Below are 14,927 nucleotides of genomic sequence, written 5' to 3'. Positions count from 1 at the left end.
AGTATCGTTCAAAGCTGATATGGCTAAATGATCTGTAGGCCTACAGTAGTCAATTGTCCCTTACCATTCAGAAACACACCCCTGGCAGTATTTTCTTTTTCCACAGAGCGGTTTTTTTACATCTTCGTCAAATTAAACAACGTTATACATCATGTTTTTTAAATAAAAATTAACATAAGTTGTAGCATTCAATAACATGTTCAATGTTAATTGAACTCTAAATCAGAGTTAATATGAATCCAATAGGGAACATACAGGATGTCAATCTGCTCATATCACTGCTCATTTTAAAATGCTGTTGTTGTGTCAAACAAGGCACATGTTTTACTCAGTGGAAGGTAGCCTACTGCTATTTTTGAGTCATCGTGCAAACAAAATATGACTTGTTTTCATGTAATGCTCTTTTTTTGTTTGTGATGATTACAGAGATGTGTATTATGTACAAAATAAGAGCTTGGTTGTTATGCCTCTTCCTTTCATACCCTGTTAGTTTGACCATGCAGTCAGATTAACTGAGATGTTTGTGTCTGATGTGGCTCTGCTGTGCAAAACCATGCAAGTGGAATAGTACAGGCCTACACCATGATGTCAACCCAGGTGAATGGAAAGAGAACTAAAAAGCTGAAGCAAGAAATGGCTAATACAGCCAGCTGAAATTCTTCAGAAACCACTGATATACTGATTTACTATACAACCTGTTGATCAAGATGAGTCAGTTGGACCTCATAAATAGGTGATGGCCATGACTGTGGTCAGTGTACAGTATCTATCCATAAAAAAGAATGCAAAGTTAAATTAGATTTCCTGAAAGCTGAATGGGATGGGGGAGCCCACGCAAGTAAATATTTTGGATATGATGAATTGGTATAACGGATATAATTAGTATTACAACATACTTGTTAGGAGATTAGTTAAATGCTCTGCCACTTTTAATGCAGCTATTGCAATATTTAAAGTCCCCAAAATCTGTTTCTACCCTGAGGTTGAATCCATAGGTTTTACAAATTCACTCATAACTCTGGCTGGCAAGCCTGGCAGCCCTGGTCCTTGCCAGGTATGTTACTTCCGTTTTATTCCTTTTGATCTTGGTCATTAAACCTGGAATATATCTTGCACTCCATGGGCCAGGACTACTTATCCCGCTCAAAATGTGTATTTATTTGTTGAAATTATTTGTATGTGGGAGGTAGGACTTAGTGATCAACTCATGGTCATTAAATGTGCCATAGAAAATATAGCATTAGGCTAAATGCTCTGAAATACTAGGCTGCACACTCACATGATATTTGAAAGGTTGTACACACGTGGCAATAAATTAAATAATATTGTGATATTTTTTTAAAATGAAAAGCAGGCATAGATAAATGCGTGCTTGATAAAATATGATAAAAAGTTAAGGTTTGGAAACCCCCCTCGATTCCTCCACACAGAACACAAAACGCAGGAATTTATTGTGACTTTTCGGTCGTAGGGTATATCTTTATCAGTCTTCTGATCCCGATAGAATTGGCCAACACAGTCTGACCCATAACACAGAAAGGAAAATATCGATGCCGGAAATGTAATGTTCTTAATGCCATTTCTCATTGTCTTGCTTAAGCATTATTTTGACCATTTCCAGCTAGGATGCCCTGTTACTTTGCCGATAATCATGTACAACTGATCACATCGTCAACTGTAGCCTATGTGTGTACCACATCGTGTCTGCGTTACTGTGGCGCTCTTTTTTCTGTCACCTATCTTAGCTGTACACACCCTTATCTCAGTTTAAAAAACGGCGATTAAAATGGGAGCAGCGCCATCTGTTGCTTGAAGCATGTCATTAATATACAGGGGGAAACACTTAACCAGGCTTCCTCAATTTAAATATAAAAGCTTTTCGTGTGATCCGTAATTCATTCAGTATACTATAAGCTTCTCTTTTAAATTCATTCAAATGCATTTTCATCTAAACAAAATACAGTATTAACACTGTAGACACTGTGAACATGTCCACTATTTCTTTTTTCTGCATAGCCTCAAGACAATGAAGATAAAGAGAAACCCTAGAGTACGCCTACCAATGTTCCACCTGAGAACTAAATAGAAATAATAAAAGAAAAACTTTCTCGTTCATAATATATGACTCACCGATCTGAAATGTCTTAACAATTTAGGCTGCAATGTTGTCCCGCTACGTGTAATCTAAGGATGTGTTATAGTTCATCACGCCCTCCTAAATGTGCTGAAGGAGAATGCATCGAATGGTCAAATGTCTTTTAAAATCTGGACAATGGCGAAATGGAATGATTATGTGTATTGGCACAACTGGTAATGCATTAGGTTACCTATTATTTGCAACACGCAGAGGTTTGAGCTCCTCGGTGATCGAGAAAGCGAAATAGCCTACGATCTTGTTCCAAAATAATGTGCGTTGTTAAATTCAAATGATTGTAATACACAATTCACAATTGCTCTGAAGAATTGACTGGAACCAATTCCTCCGGACTACAGTTTCGCTTATCCATGGCGTCTGGACACCGCCTTCTGGTCAAGATTTTGCAGAGACGAAACCATTTGCCAGTGTTAAACCAAGAAATGGGGATTTGATGTATTTGATTGATTCATCAGCTACCCAATGACCGCTCGCATATAGATCACCGTAGCGACTAAAAGTACTTGACTTGTCCAATCGGTGAAGCGATACAGAAACAGAAATAAGTACATACAGTACACGTAGCAAGTATTTCTGTTCGGCAATACACCTAATTTCAGCACCACTTTGCTGTCCACTGAATTAAGCAAGGTAAGTGTACTGGCGTTTTTTACTTCTTAATGAGAATGTTATCAAACATGGCGGAGAACCTACAAATCAAGTACTATTATCCCTCGTTTTGTATAACCACGGTGGGTATTTACAGCGTGTTTCGCTGTGATTTAATGTAACCAACCCACGATTCAGTTTTCCCGACCCGTAAGTCTATCTGTATGTGCACATTAACGCGAACAGTGAGAAACAGACCTGTTGTTGTCTGTGTACATACGAACATATGTCATATCTTTGAGTGCAACTTACGGTTTACACCGAACCCCAGGTTCACATGAACGTAAATTAAGTCTAGTGCAGATGACATGGACGCACATGTTAAGTCAAAACAAAACTTTTTAATGATGCAATTAAATAATTCGAAATACCAGGAAACAATACTAGGGTACATAATTATATTATATTGATGCATTTACAACAAAAAGGGAAAAGAAAGAAACCGCTATCAATATCTAATTATGATGTATTGACAATAAATCAATTTATTGACAATTTCTGCGTTAATGACATGAATTAATTGAGTGGTGACTAAGTCAATAATTACTTATTTGATCATAAAGCATTTGATTGCTAAAGCATTAAAGATTGGTTTAAGTAGTAATACAGTAATACGGCAATTTTAAAAACAGTGATTCATTAGTCCCATTATCTAGCGTAAAGTATGACACCACTTAGTTGGCCTAGTTTTACACACATTTGTCAATGTGATTGTAGTTAATGTATTCACTATAGATCACATTATAGAATACTGACATGCAAGAACTGTGCTTAAAATAAGGTGCAATTAATTCAAGGCAACTGATGTCATTGTCGTTCTTGCCTTCAGGTAGTGCTCTTAAATTAGGCACTTAGTCTTTAATGGCACAGTGGTGAACTCCCATGTGCCCGTAGTGCATCCATCCACATATGAGCATAATTAGTAGACACAAACAATCCTGGAGTCCTCCTCGGAGCTTACTTTACAATATTCAGCATACATATGGAGTATATATATATATATAGATATATATTGTCCTATAAGAGGAGAATTAGTAATGTGCATACTGTAGGGTAGGCAGGAGAGTGGCTGGGTCCTTGGGAGCGGACCGGCCATATGAGCAGTCATGGGAGCGCACTGTTAATGACGAGCATTGCTTCTTGAAGTAACTTTGTGTACTGTTTGCTTTAAAAACTCATATAACAGAATTGATGTATATTTGTTATTGTTGAAGAATGACAGTGACATGTCGGAAAGTAAGCTCAGAGGAGGACAATAAGTAGTAAAATGAGGATAAACAGTGGCTGACATCTTGCATTTCAGGGGAGAATGTTTGCTTGTCTACACTATCCGAGGTTGATATAGGAGATTTACTAATATAATTGGGAATCCCACATTTGGTTAAAAGGTGGTTTTTAATGGTGGTTTTTAAAATGCCTTTGAAAACATACAGTCAGGTCCGTAAATATTGGGACATCGACACAATTCTCATCTTTTTGGCTCTATACACCACCACAATGGATTTGAAATGAAACAAACAAGATGTTCTTTAACTGCAGAATTTCAGCTTTAATGTGGGGGAATTTACATCCAAATCAGGTGAACGGTGTAGGAATTACAACAGTTTGTATATGTGCCTCCCACTTTTTAAGGGACCAAAAGTAATGGGTCCCTTAAAATGCTGGGTTTCATCCCTGGTGATGCTCTGCCAGGCCTCTACTGCAACTGTCTTCAGTTCCTGCTTGTTCTTGGGGCATTTTCCCTTCAGTTTTGTCTTCAGCAAGTGAAATGCATGTTCAATCGGATTCAGGTCAGGTGATTGACTTGGCCATTGCATAACATTCCACTTCTTTGCCTTAAAAAACTCTTTGGTTGCTTTCTCAGTATGCTTCCGGTCATTGTCCATCTGCACTGTGAAGCGCCGTCCACTGAGTACTGAAGCATTTGGCTGAATATGAGCAGATAATATTGCCCGAAACACTTCAGAATTCATCCTGCTGCTTTTGTCAGCAGTCACATCACCAATAAATACAAGGGAACCAGTTCCATTGGCAGCCATACATGCCCACGCCATGACACTACCACCACCATGCTTCACTGATGAGGTGGTATGTTTTGGATCATGAGCAGTTCCTTTCCTTCTCCACACTCTTCTCTTCCCATCATTCTGGTACAAGTTGATCTTTGTCTCATCTGTCCATAGGATGTTGTTCCAGAACTGTAAAGGCTTTTTTAGATGTTGTTTGGCAAACTCTAATCTGGTCTTCCTGTTTTTGTGGCTCACCAATGGTTTACATCTTGTGGTGAACCCTCTGTATTCACTCTGGTGAAGTCTTCTCTTGATTGTTGACTTTCACACACATACACCTACCTCCTGTTCTTGATCTGGCCAACTGTTGTGAAGGGGTTTTTCTTCACCAGGGAAATAATTCTTCTGTCATCCACCACAGTTGTTTTCCGTGGTCTTGTGGGTCTTTTGGTGTTGCTGAGCTCACCGGTGCATTCTTTCTTTTTAAGAATGTTCCAAACAGTTGATTTGGCCACACCTAATGTTTTTGCTATCTCTCTGATGGGTTTGTTTTGATGGCTTGCTTCACTGATAGTGACAGCTCTTTGGATCTCATATTGAGAGTTGACAGCAACAGATTCCAAATGCAAATAGCACACTTGAAATGAACTGTAGACCTTTTATCTGCTCCTTGTAAATGAGATAATGAGGGAATAACACATACCTGGCCATGGAACAGCTGAGCAGCCAATTGTCCCATTACTTTTGGTCCCTTAAAAAGTGGGAGGCACATATAGAAACTGTTGTAATTCCTACACCGTTCACCTGATTTGGGTGTCAATACCTTCAAATTAAAGCTGAACGTCTGCAGTTAAAGCATATATTGTTTGTTTAATTTCAAATCCATTGTGGTGGTGTATAGAGCCAAAAAGAGGAGAATTGTGTCGATGTGCCAATATTTATGGACCTGACTGTAAGTGTCACCACCATTACATTATCCCGATATTATTGTTGGGATATTAATGCTAAAGTGGCAAATTTGCCAACACCCTAAGAAGGGTACAATGGAATGTGGCATTCACTTATGATCATATCTTAAAATGATTGTGAAAAGGGTGTAGAACGATCTCAGTGTAATGGTACCGAAGTGATTGTTTGAATTATACAGAATCAATTGCTGGGGGAAATCCTGGAAGTCACTTATTTGCTTTTGTTGCTGTTTTATCACCCTGATATACTCATTCATAATGACAGCAAAAGTCAGAGCAGAGGTTTTGTTTCTGAGATAAAAACAATAGGCTGGTTTGCACTGTACTGTAAGCATTATTATCCACCAAGGGACTCTGATAACAGACCCAGTTTGACTAATTCAAATTGTATTTAAATATCTTTCAGGACTCCATTGGGGATTTTTAGCTTCATGAGCTGACAGGTCTTTAATATCCTTTGAAGCTGAACCTTCAATCAGCAGAAGCAGCATATTGTTTGTGAGGCAGCGTCCACAAAGCTATCGTGCTATTTCATCAGAGAGAAAGTTGCAACATACACTCACTAGTTCTGGCTACAGGCACTGGCTCAGATGTGTATGGCTATGTTATACTATTTATTTATTTCATGCAAATAAATAAGAACTTTAAAAAATCTTGTCACATTACAGTAATAAAATGTAAAGCAGTAACAATGTCATTTTATAAAGCAGCCTCTGCTAAGATGTAGTCACTGCTGAAATAATAGGTGTTTCATGGGTCAATTGCTGTGTGGTCTAGAGAGTTAAACCTCACATTTAACTCTCTAGACCACAAAACTGCATTACACCTGGAGCACATAATCTTTGCAGCATATCTCTGACTGAATGACTGTTCCATTTGTGATGCAGTTTTGTGGTCTAGAGGTAATTCTGAGGTAAAATCCAGCTAATCACACAGCAACTGACCCCATGTTTCCACTGTAAAGTTCAAACTGTCTGACTGAACATTCAGGGTTGGTAACAATTTTGATTCTTTCAAATTGTAATGGCTTGTTTTGCCTTTCACCCACTGTTGTTCCACACTTGCTGCGTGCTGATGTAGACGTCTGACAATAGTTGGCTTATGTTATATTTGTGGCCTATAGGTAACTATACTGTTATGAATAAAATACATGTGAAACGTGCCTTTTCCCATGAAAAAATCACAAGTGGTCATGTACCTTTAATATTTCCATGTGTGAATTAATGCCTTCAATGAATCCATTAATTAATTAATGTGAATGAAAATGTCCATATGTGAAAATAAAATAGGTCACAGGGAAGCCATGTGAAATTTGTGTCTCTCGCTTTTTCAAATGGGAACTACAATTTACCACATGTGAAAACAAAACATGTGACTTGAAATTGCACTGGTTATTTTTTCTGCTCTAATCTTATAAGTGGGGTTATTTTCAGCGTTCACATGGATACACTTCATGTGGTTTTTGGACACATGTGGTTTTTGAAAGCATGGTTTTTTTGTGAGGGTATGGCACAAATGGAGCTCAAGGTGTACTTTCCTCTGAGAGCCTGTGGCTGATGTGTTTGTGTGACATGGACAATTATTTTGCAGTGAGGTACACAACATACCAGTACAAAAACAGGAAAGGCACTGTTGTTTACACCTTTGCCATTGGGTTGATTAAACGGTAAATTAAATGTTCATTTCATTTAACCACACACTCACTTAATTGATAACTTGCTAATTTTCCAAAACTTTTATCTTTCTCTGCGTGTTTTGCTGAATTTGTTGCAATTAGCTTATTTTCATTTGGCACTCTAAAATGTGGAATAACATTTTGCTAAATCAACTAGAATTATTACCACAATGGACAAATGATGCTTTCTATTTGGGAGGTACACCGAAGAGCTCATTTTTCTCAATGCAGATGGAACCCATAAATGAACCTGGGCCACTAGTAAACATACAGTAGCTACCATAGTGAGCACAAAACAGATAATAATAATAATAATAATAATAATAATAATAATAATAATAATAATAATAATAATAATAATAATACATATGGTAGGTTTTATCGAAGGTTTGAATGTGAATGTGAATATAAAGGTCTTCTGCCAATTAATCGGAAGTGCAAATAATCAGGTCACTCAAAGAGCAACCGCGTAAATCTCTCTAAATCGGTATTCGCAGATTCCCAGTCAGTGTGCACCATTGTTCCCTTTCTAGAATTTGCCGTGCGTTAGGATTGCACTGTAGGATGGCACAGTAGAATTCTTACATTCAGTTTGGTCAGCCGGAAATGTGCTCGGTCTTCATTGTACATTGCATCGAGATATAGGTACATTGCGTAGCTGTAGTGCCGGAACGCGCTCCTGTCAACGCGCATAGTCTAGCTGGAGGTCGGAGTTTCCGGTCATCTCAGGTCCACCTATGAGCAGAAGCACTATGGCCCCGTCCAATGACAAATCGGATTTGCAGGTTCCTGAGCATGGCTCTTTCACTTTTAATCACCTTAATCCCCTTTGAATATGTGTAGGCTAGGCGCTAACCATGCATTTTCTCGATGCGTTTCAGTTCCGATTCACGGAGGAGGTACGTTTTCTTAGCTCTGTTCATTTAAAAAAATCATATGATATCCATATAAAATGAATACAAAGTTATTAATTACGCCTAAATTCAAACACTAGTTTTAATTTGCAAATATTTAAAAGTGCTAAAAGTTAAGGTTTAGGAAAGTCTGTATGCACTTATTAGATTTTTATTCTGGTTTACAGTTTTTAAAACCGTGTTGCAGAAAATAAAAACATAACATAACATGTTTAAACATAACATGTTTAACATAAATAATTGTTGATTGCATAAATAGACCTATATTGAATTCATGCTTCTACATTATCACATGTGATGCGGTGTCAAACAAAAAACGGTGAGTAACACAGTTGTAGGAGAGGACTGTCTCTTAATTTGGGTAAATATTTAATACAGCTAGTCTAGGCGACAGTTAGAAGGTAATTAAGTAGTCAGTTAAAGGAGTTAAAGTCAATATACAGCAGACAGGAAGACGGCCAGTTTTGCTGTTGTGTGTCTTGCGCCGCCTGCAGTATGCCTGTGAGAACGACAGCTATTTTGTCCTGTCTATTGCTGTGCTAAATGTGTGTAGTAACGTTTGGGCCTGCGCTGTCATGTTGATGTTAGTAGTGAAAGCCGAGATTCATTGATTTATTTATAGTTAATAGTTTAAAGGGTTCGGCAAGTAGAAATGACAATGTGTATTTACACATTATACAAATGTTATGTTATTGACTCTAGATACATATAGTACAAATAGTTAACGTGCTTAATCATATTGTGTCAGTAACCATGGAGTAAAGTTTTCAGCTACCATCAAGTCATCATTGGCAAATAATATTCTAGGTCTACATCAAATATTTCCTGATTAACTGGTCATATTATGCATCAATATACATATATTTTGATGACTTCATTATTTGTTGTTATTGTTGTTGAGAATGATGATGTCAAAATGATTAAAACAACAAGCAATTATTCACACCTAATGAATATGATACATGAACCAAAGCCAATTTTGTTGAATTAATTATTTTATCATGGTGACCGTGATTATATTTGCTATGACACCATTGGTATTTGTCTTATTGCAATTCCCATGTTATTCATAACAACAAAAGAAGAATTGTAAGGCAGAGACTTTTCTTTTCAGAGATGAAAATAAGAGGTCTGTGAGTGTGGCTCTGCCCATTTTCCTACCACGGTTGGTTTAAGAAGGAGAATAGATAGATTTCATACAGCTGTGTTCAAATAAATAGCAGTGCATTAAACAGAGTGAATAAAGTGCAAATATTTTTTAATAGCTTTTAGTTCAATATTTCAAAAGTAGTGGAAACATTACACATTCAATTCCAAATCAAAGCATTAGCAAATTTTATCAAGTCTGCATTATTCTTTTACAGGAAGCAAAGAAAAGGAATATTAATATGTTCAAAAAAATGGCAGTGTCAACATTTTTCTCTTCAAACTCTCTTCAAACTGTATAAACTGAAGAAATTTTTCAAGATTTAACTTCACTTTAAATTACTGAACTAATATTTAGTTGCATAAACATTGTTTTTGATAACTTCTGCGCATCTGTGTTGTATCGAGTCAACTAACTGCGGTCGTTGTCTTGTTGAAACACCCATTTCAGGGGCATTTCCTCTTCGGCATATGGCAATATAATCTCTTCAAGTATTTTGATGTATCCAAACTGATCCATGATCCCTGGTACATGAACCCAACACCATAGTATGAAAAACATCCCCATACCATGAGTTTTGCACCACCATGCTTCACAATCTTCACAGTGTACTGTGGCTTGAATTCAGTACCCGGGGGTCATCTGACATACTGTCAATGACCACTAGACCCGAAAAGATTTTACTCTCATCAGACCACAGAATGTTACACCATTTCTCTTTGGGCCAATCGATGTGTTCCTTGGCAAATTTTAACTGATTCTGCACATGCCCTTTTTTCAACAATGGTGCTTCATGGGGGCTTCTTGCTGATAGCTTAGTTCTGATCAATCGTCTTCTGACTGTAATTGCACTTATAGGTAATTGCAGATCATCTTTGATCTTTCTGGAGCTGATTAATGGCTGAATCTTTGCCATTCTGACTATTCTTCAATCCGTTTTAACAATAGTTGCTCGTATTCTTCCATGTGTTTCGGGTTTTTGTTGCCATTTTAAAGCATTTGAGCTTTAATTTTAGCTGAGCATCCTACAGTTCTTCATGCATTTTCCCCTCTCCAATCAAGTTTTTAATCAAATGACATTGTTCCTCCATACAACGTTTGGAACAGCCCATTTTACTTTTCAATTCAGAAGGAAATATATTTTATAACAATGTGCGTATATTTAATGACATCTTTTTTTTCACGCAATTAATTAATTCTCTAATTAAACTCCACATAATGAATGAGTCAATTACTCAGAACAAGCTGCGTGCATGTCATGACAGTTGGGTCTGTTGTTTTTATATTACACTACTACATCTACAAGTACAAGTATTTGCCATACAGAAATATCACTACTACTAATAACAGTGGTTCATCAGGTTACTGATGTTGTACTACTATTTTCTTGAACATTCGCATACAGTACATCTAGAACGCATTCTACTCTAAGGACATTGACCCTGTTAATATGCTACTGAGTAGGCCAGTTCACTAGAGGATTGATCAACATAGAATTGACTGTAGTAGCAGTGCATCCGGAACGTATTCACAGTGCTTCACTTTTCCCACATTTTGTTATGTTACAGCCTTATTCCAAAATGGAATAAATTCTCAAAATTCTACACACAACACCCCATAATGACAACATGAAATACGTTTTTTTGAAATTTTAGCAAATTTATTCAAAATAAAAAACTAAGAAATCACATGTACATAAGTATTCACAGCCTTTACTCAATACTTTGTTAATGCACCTTTTGCAGCAATTACAGCCTCAAGTCTTTTTGAATATGATGCCACAAGCTTGGCACACCTATCTTTGGGCAGTTTCGCCCATTCCTCTTTGCAGCACCAACATCCCCACAGCATCTACCACCACCATGCTTCACTGTAGGGATGGTATTGGCCAGGTGATGAGCGGTGCCTGGTTTCCTCCAAACACGACGCCTGGCATTCATGCCAAAGAGTTCAATCTTTGTCTCATCAGACCAGAGAATTTTGTTTCTTCCTTCAGGTGCCTTTTGGCAAACTCCAGGCGGGCTGCCATGTGCCTTTTACTAAGGAGTGGCTTCCGTCTGGCCACTCTACCATACAGGCCTGATTGGTGGATTGCTGCAGAGATGGTTGTCCTTCTGGAAGGTTCTCCTCTCTCCACAGGGGAATGCTGGAGCTCTGACAGAGTGACCATCGGGTTCTTGGTCACCTCCCTGACTAAGGCCCTTCTCCCCTGATTGCTCAGTTTAGACGGGCGGCCAGCTCTAGGAAGAGTCCTGGTGGTTCCGAACTTCTTCCATTTACGGATGATGGAGGCCACTGTGCTCATTGGGACCTTCAAAGCAGGAGAAATTTTTCTGTACCCTTCCCCAGATTTGTGCCTCGAGACAATCCTGTCTCGGAGGTCTACAGACAATTCCTTTGACTTCATGCTTGGTTTGTGCTCCGACATGCACTGTCAACTGTGGGACCTTGTATAGACAGGTGTGTGCCTTTCCAAATCATGTCCAATCAACTGAATTTACCACAGGTGGACTTCAATTAAGCTGTAGAAACATCTCAAGGTTGATCAGTGGAAACAGGATGCACCTGAGCTCAATTTTGAGCTTCATGGCAAAGGCTGTGAATACTTATGTACATGTGATTTCTTAGTTTTTTATTTTTAATACATTTTTTTGTGTGTAGAATTTGGAGGAAAAAAATGAATTTAATCATTACATTATTGGCATTTGGCAGACACTCTTATCCAGAGCGACGTACAACAAAGTGCATACCCATAACCAGGGATAAGTTCGCTGAAAGACTCTAGAGGGAAGTACAATTTCAACTGCTACCTGTACAACAAAGATAAGGATGAGGGCCAATTTCTTTTTTTTTTTAACAAAGAAACAAACAACAGAGCAAAAGTGACCAAAGTTAACTATCCAAACACTGCTTACCTAGCCAACTAAAAATACCGATACACAAAGCAAGTCACAGAGACAACAATTAAGGTTCACAGGGAGGTAGGGAGGGATGGGGAGAGGTGCTGCTTGAAGAGGTGTGTCTTCAGCTTGCGCTTGAAGGTGGGGAGAGATTCTACAGTTCTGACCTCAACATGGAGTTCGTTCCACCACCGTGGAGCCAGAACAGACAGTAGTCGTGAGCGTGAGGTGGAGGTTTGGAGAGGGGGAGGTGCCAAGCGGCCTGTGGAGGCTGAACGAAGAGGTCTGGCAGGGGTGTAGGGTCTGATGATTTTTTGTAGATAAGCTGGGGAAGACCCCTTAACTGCTTGGAAGGCTAGCACCAATGTTTTGAATTTGATGCGAGCCATGACAGGCAGCCAGCGGAGGGAAGTAAGCAGGGGGGTGACGTGTGAGTATTTGGGAAGGTTGAAGACCAGACGAGCTGCTGCATTCTGGATAAGTTGGAGGGGTCTGATGGCGGACGCTGGGAGGCCAGCCAAGAGGGAATTGCAGTAGTCCAGGCGGGACAGAACCATCGCTTGGACCAGGAGCTGGGTTGAGTAGGGGGTGAGAAAGGGGCGGATTCTCCGTATGTTGTATAGGAAGAACCTGCAAGACCGGGTCACCGCCGCAATGTTCTCGGAAAGGGACAGTCTGCTGTCCATCACCACGCCGAGGTTCCTTGCACTGGGTGACGGCGTGAGTGTGGTATCCCTGAGGGAAATGGAGAGATCCAGATGAGGAGAGGTATTAGCAGGGATGAATATCATTTCAGTCTTGCCTGGGTTGAGCTTTAGATGGTGGTTGTCCATCCAGCTCTGGATGTCCCTCATGCAAGCAGAGATATGGGCTGAAACCTGCGTATCAGACGGCGGGAACGAGACGAAGAGTTGGGTATCGTCCGCGTAGCAGTGGTAGGATAGCCCATGTGCAGTGATCACAGGGCCAAGGGAGCGAGTGTAGAGAGAAAAAAGAAGTGGGCCAAGGACTGAGCCCTGGGGAACTCCTGTGGCGAGGGGCCGAGGTGTTGATACCGAACCAGCCCAGGCAACCTGGAAGGAGCGACCAGAGAGGTAGGACTCAATCCAGTCCAGGGCTGTGCCACAGATGCCTGTTGCTGACAGAGCAGACAGGAGGATGGAGTGATCCACAGTGTCGAAGGCAGCAGGGAGATCTAGAAGAATGAGGACAGAGGAGAGGGAGGCTGCTCGTGTGGTATGGAGTGACTCACTGATGGAGAGGAGCGCAGTCTCTGTCGAGTGATGGGAGTTTAGCAGGTTGTTGTTAGAAAAGAAAGAAGAAAGTTGAGTAGAAGCGGCTCATTCTATAGTTTTAGAAAGGAAAGGAAGAAGAGAAAGCAGTAGTTCTGGATGATGGAGGGATCCAGAGTAGGCTTTTTTAGCAGCAACTGCGGATCCTTTTATTTTAATGATGCGTTTTTACGCTCTCTTCCGCCAACTCCTTAAAGGTCTTTTCCTTTAGTCCAGGGGTTGGCAACCCTGGTCCTGGAGAGCCGCAGGGTGTGCTGGCTTTCGTCTCCACCTTAAAATAAGCAACCGATTCAGACCCAAGAAACCAGGTGAGGTGAGTTAACTGTGCAATCAACGGCTTTCAATTAATGCCAAGTAACAACGAAAGCCAGCACACCCTGCGGCTCTCCAGGACCAGGGTTGCCAACCCCTGCTTTAGTCCCTCGCACGACTTATATTTCTCTATATCTCAACTGTTCACCACACCTACAATTATGTACAATTTTGGAATAAGGCTGTAATATAACAAAATGTAGAAAAAGTGAAGCGCTGTGAATACTTTCCGGATGCACTGTATATACTTAAAATACTTTAAATACCTGATACATTTTTTAACCCGCAATAATTGTTCACTGTATTGATTTTGAATGATTTTGAATGATTTTTAATGTTGATTTTTAATAAAACTTTAAATCAAAGTTGCACAATATGATTCATATTATCAGAGATAATTGATTATTGTTGATTATTCCAAATTGTTTTCATGGTTTGTCATCAAGTGGTTGATGCCCCCTTAAAAAGGTATATTTTGAGTTTACTTTGATATTGATTGGAAGACAGGCACTGTGACCACGCATTCAAGGACTGCAGGCCTACATACTTGGGCTGAACACGTGCCACTTCAGTTTCGCTGCCACTCAGATTCTGTCCACATCGCCTAGGAAACAGTCACTGCAGTGCAGAGTGGTCTCTTTGTCATTGCTAATTTTCAGCCCAAGGAAATGTCTCTCCACTTGGAGACAGTGGTTACTACATGTAAATATTCAGTTGTAAATTGTTTGGAATGAATGAATGAATAAATGAATGAATGGACGTTTCCCACGAAAATCAGGTCATATCAGGTCTGGTCTTCCTTGACATGAATCATACCGCTAACTGACATTTACTGATCCTCATCTTTGAGGAATCGTGACATCTCGATCTCAGATCAAAACATCTTGTCATTTACTGAACCATCTGT

The 14,927-nt window shown here is 39.5% G+C and overlaps 1 protein-coding gene across 1 annotated transcript in view; it reads left to right on the top strand.

Annotated features, from left to right (window-relative positions):
* The first annotated feature begins 2,730 nt into the window (after window positions 1–2,730).
* The window catches only part of wdr17 (WD repeat domain 17), a 32,769-nt gene continuing 20,572 nt past the window's right edge, over window positions 2,731–14,927 (top strand). Inside the window, exon 1 of the mRNA XM_061245641.1 lies at window positions 2,731–2,785. The gene's annotated coding sequence lies outside the window, so the exon portion shown is untranslated. The remainder of the gene's footprint in view (window positions 2,786–14,927) is intronic.

Source organism: Conger conger, chromosome 6 (genome assembly GCF_963514075.1).
Source record: "Conger conger chromosome 6, fConCon1.1, whole genome shotgun sequence".
Taxonomy (NCBI): Eukaryota; Metazoa; Chordata; class Actinopteri; order Anguilliformes; family Congridae; genus Conger; species Conger conger.
Note: the sequence above shows the minus strand (reverse complement) of the source record. Positions and strands in the feature narration are given on the sequence as shown.